Below are 8,590 nucleotides of genomic sequence, written 5' to 3' on the forward strand. Positions count from 1 at the left end.
AAAATAAGTTTCCAGTAAAAAACTAGTATAAAATTATACTAGGGGTACTACGGATATTTTTACCCGACTGCATCAGAAGGAGGGTAATGTATTTCGAGCGTGGGTATGTATATAAATATGTCCATTTATTTGGCATGCCCTACAGCCCGAACGGTTGGACGGTTTTTGACATATGAGGGTGTTGTTGAATTCGTCAGAATTATGGTAGTGACAAAGGCTATGTAAATTTTGACAATAGCGCCCGCTAATGAAAGAAGGGTGGGGGGGGGGGGGATTATCTGTTTAGGGTTCCGTACCAAAAAGGTACATAAGGAACCCTTATGGTGCGACTTTGTCCGTCTGTCTGTCTGTCACATTGCTAAATATCTCGAGAACTATAACTGAAGCTATCGATTTAAAATTTGAAATAGTTATGAACAGCGCTAACCTTAACACATTGGAAGTGTAATTTTTTTTTTTTTTTTTATTATTTGTGAAAAATGCCCAATATAAAGAGGGGGCAAAAAGTCAAAGTCCAGTTGTCGAGTGGGATATCATTTGAAAGAGCTCGAATTGACTTATGAAGGAAAATGTGAAAAAAAAATACCCTATACGGTAAAAAAAATTACCAACGAAAATTTTTGAATTTTTTACGTTATAATAACATTATCATAAATATTACAGGTATCATAAATATTATAGTATAACCACACCTCTATCTTAAAAACTTATTTTTGATTATCAAAAAACCTTTTCTAATTTAATTTGCAATTTAAGCCCATTTGCTGCTGTTTGTTATACTTGAAATGTCTACGAGATTACACTAAAGACACCTTCTTTCAAATAAAACAAAAAAATTTGAAATCGGTTCACATGATGAAGATTTAAGTATCCTTGAAAAACCAACATACGCAATTCAGTCGCGCAAATTAGTTAGACAATTTGCCGATAGATGGTGGTGTACACAATTACGCTTGGTATACTTCTGGTCAAGTCTTTCGTGATTCTATTTAAAGCCTGACCAGAAATATATGATCACGCGCCATGTTGCGGAATTTCATTGGAACTAATTTTTTCATACAATACTGAACTGTCATACATGAGAATAACAGGCTTTACATGAGAAAATTTAAAGTTTGTACTGAACCCTCGGTGCGCGAGTTAAACGAACTCGCACTTGACCGGTTTTTTTTCTTACTACGGCAATATGGGTACCAATTACCAAATGAAAGCCGGTGAAAAGACCATTTCAAAATAGTATGTAAACAGTCAGGTTTTTTTAATTGTTTTAATAATAGTTGCAGTTTAATGTAACAGAAAACTATACTGTTATTCAACGATGTACTTTTTTATTTTTGATAATATCTGCTAAATTATTTTTATATAGAGGATATTCACAGTCTTTTGGTATATATTTTGGAATAATCCTTTTCAATCATTTTCAATTTAGAGCAGTTTAAAATCAACTGCAGATGTTGAAATTTTTAAACGTTTTCTAATAATTTGTTAGACCAAGTAGTAAAAATGTTACAGTATGTTATATATTTGTGATCTACTCATAAATCCCTTCCATTTAGTACCCCACATGGTATGGTTAAAAGAAAAAAAACCGGCCAAGTGCGAGTCGGTCTCGCGTTCCAAGGGTTCCGTACATTACACAATTTAAACAATGTATTTTTTATGTGAAACGTGAGTGAAATGTCTTTAAAAAACCCGTAGGGGTCTGATCAAAAACTAAGTAATTAAGTCAGACTCACGCTTGACTGCAATTTCTAATATATTTTCCTGTAATCTATAGGTAAATATCTATTTTGTGTATTGTTTTCAAAATTTCAGACCCAGTAGTTTCGGAGATAAAGGAAAGGTCATTTTTTGCCTATTTTTTTGAATAACTTATAAATTGTTTACCCTAAAATTATAAAACATATATATTTGAGATTCTCACAATGAGCTCTTTCATTTGATATATAACACGATATAGTTTAAAAAAAAATATTTTTTAAATTTTCTCATTTACCTCCCAAAAGTGACCCCCATGTTTAAAATTAATTTGTTTACGTTACATGTCTGTCTTTGGGTCACAAACTTATATATGTGTACCAAATTTCAACTTAATTGGTCCAGTAGTTTCGGAGAAAATAGGCTGTGACAGACGGACAGACAGACAGACAGACAGACGCACGAGTGATCCTATAAGGGTTCCGTTTTTTCCTTTTGAGGTACGGAACCCTAAAAAGTAAAAAACTTTGTACTGCCGACTTTATGACATCACAGCAACTACCCCCACCACTTTCGCGCTCGTCATCTCATATATTTGTGTTCAGCGGGCATAGCACGGTAGCATTTTTATCACCTGTCACTATGCCTCTTACATACTTGTTAGAACGTGACAGGCATGGTGACAGGCGATAAAAATGCTACCGTGCTAAGCCCGCAGGACATCCATACTGAATGCACTGATACTAAATATACCCATGTGCAAGATGACATGAGCGAAAATCGATTTCTAGAAGTAGGCCAGGAAATAAATGCCCAAAACAAGGTATAGAGGGAAATGCTTGGAACACAATTTTTGACTTCGTAGCTTTGTTTGGACTAGTTAGGTGAACATATCAAAAGTCCCCGGCCATAACCCTGGTGCTGGGGGGGAGAGGGGGGTTTGAAGGTGATGTTGTTGTGTCAATGTTGATAAATGAATTCAGCACCCCCGATTTATGCGAAGACGTTACCAAACCCGGCCTAGCAGCTTTACTGATGTAGAAAATCAAGAAATGAAATATGAAATATATTTATTTGCATTAAGTGTGGTAACATTCATGGTCATAATATGTAAAATTAATAATAATATGTAAAGATAAAAATGAGAGCCCTAAATAAGGCTTCAAGAGCGGATATCTCAAAAACTATACAAGATATCGAAAAACTTGACTGAATAAAACTTGTGACAACTTAAATTTCTTTTCATTTTGTATAAGTGGCCAAGTCGCTCAGACGCATAGTTTCCGAGATATAATCGAAAAACCGAAAAATTTAACCTTCAAAACCCCCTCTCCTCCCCAGCACCAGGGTTACGGCCGGGGACTTTTGATATGTTTATCTCCTAACTAGTCCAAACAAAGCTACGAAGTAAAAAATTGTGTTCCTAGCATTTCCCTCTATACCTTCTTATTGCTTGGCCTGAAGACTTCTTGACAAAAAACCGAGCCTCTACATGTCATTCAACAGCTACATCAAAAGCTAACATCACAGTTCTGTGTTTAATTAAAACGACTTTAATTAAAATTCGCCGACCAAAAGAGCTTACGGAGAATATGCCGTATGCATTTCAGGGTAATCCTATCAATCAACCATTATGAGTTAAGCCACCATTAAAATAAAGAGTGACGGCTTACCACGGTTTTCTCTATTCTAAAATCTTTCTGCCCCTCGTATTGTTTTTTGGCAGTGGCAGCTCTCCTGCAGTGTAGGCGCACTTTAACGCAACGCGTTTAATTTAACGGCGAACGTGTTAAACTCCAGTTAACTAAGTAAAAGTTTCCGGAACTGATATTTGTACGTCTATTAGTTCTTCGGCCACTCACGGCTTCGGAAAGGATGGAATGACGCTAATTACTGAAGAATTTGCCGCTTCGGTTTGAGAAAAAAACCGGGCAAGTGCGAGTCGGACTCGTCCACCGAGGGTTCCGTACAAATTTAAGTTTTTATTTTATTTTATTCGCGCATGAGAGGAGGCCTGTGCCCAGCAGTGGGACGTATTTATATAGGCTGAATTATTAGTTTTCATATTTTTCCCTATATTTGTAGTGTAAGACGATAATTATTACTGTTTGCCAAATTTCATAGTTCTAATTTTGGTTCCCTTGAGTGTCGAAATATACGTTTTTGCGGTACAATGGCCGTATCTTTTTTTGATATTTTCGCAGCTTCAAGGAGCTATTATGTAGATCTGAGTATACATATGGTTTTAATTTATATGGTTATTATTTGGTTGGAGTATAATATGTATTTAAGTATATATATATTATATATATCGTTGCCTGAGTACCCATAACACAAGCCTACTTGGGCTTACCGTGGGACTTAGTCAATCTGTGTAAGGATGTCCTATAATATTTATTTATTTAATTTCAACTCGAAACCTCCACGCGTTCTTAAGATAAAGGGTCTTGACAGACGGATGGACGGACGGACGACGGACGGACAACAAAAGTGATCCTATAAGGGTTCCGTGTTTTCCTTTTGAGGTACGGAACCCTAAAAAGGAAAATAATGACAAACTGCGCGCTGCGTGTCGTAAGTCATGTATTAATCTTTTGATGTAGGTATTTTCGTGTTTTCTTCTAAAAATATAATAATAATAATAAAAAGATAAAGAATTTTTGAATTTACATGGGATGGGACTGGTGAGTATCAGGCAGTTAAGAGATAATTTCCTGTTAACATGAAAATGAAAATCATTTAAAATGCGACTTAGTAACGATAAATAAAAACAAATAACGATACGATAACAAGCAAAATAAGTTATGATAATATTGTGTAAATACAAAAACAAAATATTATAATTAAAAATTATAACTAACCTAGGTATAAGTAAGTTTATTACAAAAACCTAATACAGGCTCTTCTTAGCCATTAGACAAAGCCGAAATATACATATGCATTAGGGTATTTAGAATCAGTATACAACACACCAATTCCGTACACAAAGAGTAATACACGGGACCCTATTACTAAGACTCCGTTGTGTCTGACTATTCGTCTGTCACCAGGCTGTATCTCATGAACCGTGATAGCTAGACAGTTGAAAATTTCACAAATGATTTATTTCTGTTGCCGCTATAACAACAAATACTAAAAACAGAATAAAATAAATATTGAAATGGGGCTCCCATACAACAAACGCGATTTTTTTGCCGTTTTTTGGGTAATGGTACGGAACCCTTCGTGCGCGAGTCCGACCCGCACTTGGCCGGTTTTTTACTTTGGAGCAGTCTGTATGTACTGTATGTGTTAGTTAGCGCCTGAGGTAATAAATAGTATGGAACCTTCTTCGACCTTTTATATTATCTGTTTTATTTATAACACTAATAAGATTCTGACTTTTGACAAATCATTGCCACACATTTTCGAACAAAAAGTTATACAGTATGTTTCTTTTGTTGTCGATTATTGGAAATAACTTTTGTTTGATTTCTTTTAATCTTTTGTTCTAATTAAAAAATATTAACGTTAGACCATTCCTGAGAAGTAACCCTACGTGGGATTTAAGGGGTTGTCCAATGGCTAAGGACACCTGTATAATAAGATTGTTAATAAGATAATAAAAAATGTTAGAATACCAATAAATAAATAAAAAGACAAAACAAAATAATGCAAACAAACACTTACCTCATTCCATTTTCAAGCTATCCATGCCAGCTAATATTTAATCCCCACAGCAAAGTTTGCGCGTGATAAGTTCGGTCCCGCAGGAGCGTGGCACGGCGGCGCGCGACCCGAGCACGCCACACACTGACGGTGATTGTTCATTCAGACCTCCGTTCCGCCGTTATTCTTACGTAGCTGGATGGAGGATATGAGGATATGAAGCTAATGGAAACAGTCTTAAGAAACTTGAGGATTTCTGTAAGTTGGTGAACAATGGACATTTTTATGTTGATTGTCACTGAATTTATGTGAAGCTCGTTATAAACAAGGGCTGTTCAAACAGACTTCTGTATATTTATTAAACATACTACCTATATATAACCTACATAATTTAAACCATGACAATGCATAGTGGTTTCATGATAAAATGTAACCGGATACTTATCCCTTACCTATGAAATGCGTAAATTTAAAGGTATCTGTGCCTTTTTCCTCTAATTTTATTAAAAGCTTGTCAATGGTATCGAATATAGGGGAAATACATATAATTACATACGTTGTATCACGAAGCTAATCAATCCACGAAACTGTTCAATAGTAGTAGGTTTATACCTTTACATAATATACACGGTGTTACTTGAGCCACTGAAAACCTGAGACACCCCCAACATTTTTTTTTTTTTTTAAACTTATCTTGGGTATTTATTCTTTAACCCGATAAATATTTAAAAAAAAATTCGTTGTTTAGTTTTCTTAACAATTCTATTCGGCTGGTAATTCTACACAAGATACTTGGTCGTTTTAGTGACATCAAACAATTGCTAGTTACCATCGTAAACACTGTTAACTGACCATTTGCATGCCTTACTGCAACGAGATTAGGTTTACCAATGGCCAGTTAAGGGTGTTGGTCATTGACAAATAACGTGTCAAATGCTAGTTATTGATATTGTTGCATTACAAACTTGTAAACTGGGCATGTAAAAAAAAATACCCCTATTAAATATAGCACAATCGATTCTCCCATCGATTCTGAACAAAATGATGTAAGGCATTTTTGGCACAAAATGGATTTTGATGGCATACAGCATAACCCGTGAGTGGTCGGGTCGAAAAGCAGTAAAATGGCGGCCCACTACTCACGGGTCGATGCGAGTTGCCGTATTTAGAGGCGAAATTGAACGCTTTAAATTACAGTTACGCTCATTTTTGCGCCCGAAAGTTAGCGAGTTAGACATTGTTATTATTATTTACATATTATTATAACCTGAAATAAATGTCATATACAAGGAAAAAAATTACCAAAGCCTTCAGTGTCCAGAGCTGGAATCGAACCAGCGTACCCCGTTTACCGGACACGTGCCTGAACCGCTCGGCTATCCGGTCACGGTGGCATGGGTCGAAATTTCCAAGTATAATATGACAATTCCTGAAGGCTTGTGGCCAATGACACTTTGCGACAATTACGTAACCAAATTCGTCTTTGTAAACAAAGTTTATCTATGGGTAATGTCGATATGTTTTCGCACTTGCTAGGACTAGAGTCCCGTTACTCACTAGAACTAAAACAAACTAGAACTAAGTATATAAATAAACAAATAGCATTATGTGACGACATGTGTAGGGGTGTGTGGCGTATTATAGCATCCGAGACGGGCAATAACAACAAACGCGGGAGCGGAGCGCTAGACGTACTCGTGAGCAGGTCGGAGGGCGACTGCGCTGAGGCGCGTGCGACCGCTGCCGCGCAAGCGCTAAACCGGTATTACACTACTGCTAATGCCCACAATCCCAAACCGTGTCCTAGGGATGCGCTCGCTTACCTAGAAAAATACTTACCAGCCGAGCTCTTGGAATTTCAATTTAGACCATTTACGCTCGACGAAATTGTTCAGACATTAAAGCAAATAAAATGTAAACCATCAAAAGATAGCAACGATATGACCACTAACATACTCGGATATCTCCCACCTACCGTAGTATCTTTGCTACTAAAATTGTTTAATGATTGCGTCGCCGCAGGAGTGTACCCGGATCCTCTCAAAATTATTAAAATTCAACCTATCTACAAAGGAAAAGGCGACATGCATATTCTGAAGAACTTTAGGCCTGTCGCGCTGATACCGATCGTCTCCAAAGTCTTCGAGAAATTACTAAGTAAGCGAATAATGAATCATCTTGTAGATAATAACATCCTCAATATACACCAGTACGCGTACCAATCGGGACGGTCGACGGTGAGCGCGGCGCGCGACTTAAAGGCGCGGGTGCTCGCCCACCTCGACGGCGGGCGGCAAGTGGCGGCCGTCTTCTGTGATCTGTCGCGCGCCTTCGAGATGGTGGATCACCAGCTCCTCCTACAAAAAATGTGGTGCTATGGGGTGGGGGGTAACTTTCACAAATTAATTGCGTCATTCTTGAAAAACCGAGTGCAGCGCACCCACGTCCTGAACTCTAAGTCCAGTCTGGATCCCACAGGCGAGTGTGCCGTGCCCCAGGGATCCACGATTGGTAATTACTTATTCTTGTTGCTTATAAATGACATCACGGCTGCTAGCTCCGATGCTGAATATGTAACTTACGCGGACGACACATGCATAATAGTAAACGATAGTAGTATTGAGAATCTTACCCTGAAGCTGACTCATGTTATGACCCAGATATCAAAGTGGTTCCGTGCCAACGGCATGCTGTTAAATGTAGAGAAAACCAACTTGATTCATTTCCAACTTCGAAAGTCGCAGACAGAGTTAAAAATAAGTATTGACAACACCCCAATACCCCAAGTTGACCAAACCAAATACTTAGGCTTCATTATCGATTCTGGTCTAACATGGTCAGCTCACATAGACATTATGTGCGACAAGTTATCTTCAGCAGCCTTTGCACTATCGAGATTGGCCCCGACACTTTCAGACGAAAATATGAAAAAAGCATACTACGGGTATTTTCACTCGATATTGATTTATGGTGTCGACCTCTGGGGGACAGCGGCTGATCGAGAGCGAGTGTTCAAGCTTCAAAAACGAGCAATACGAATAATCGCGGGGAAACCTTACGACCACTCGGCATTTCCATTATTCATTAAGTATAAAATCCTAACATTACCTAGTGTCTACATTTTGGAAGCGTGTAAGTATGTTAGAAATAACATCAGCTCGTATAAAACCCGTCAGCAGCAGTCAGGCAGAAGTACGCGCGGGGGAAATCTGCTTTTGATCCCACCCCATACTACCGCTAAAGC

The 8,590-nt window shown here is 37.8% G+C and overlaps 1 protein-coding gene across 1 annotated transcript in view; it reads right to left on the reverse strand.

Moving 5' to 3' along the window:
* Positions 1–5,509, reverse strand: part of LOC134755909 (lachesin-like) — a 35,158-nt gene extending 29,649 nt beyond the window's left edge. The window contains exon 1 of the mRNA XM_063692589.1: positions 5,368–5,509. The gene's annotated coding sequence lies outside the window, so the exon portion shown is untranslated. The remainder of the gene's footprint in view (positions 1–5,367) is intronic.
* Positions 5,510–8,590: the final 3,081 nt, after the last annotated feature.

The sequence above is a fragment of the Cydia strobilella genome, chromosome 3 (genome assembly GCF_947568885.1).
Source record: "Cydia strobilella chromosome 3, ilCydStro3.1, whole genome shotgun sequence".
NCBI lineage: Eukaryota > Metazoa > Arthropoda > Insecta > Lepidoptera > Tortricidae > Cydia > Cydia strobilella.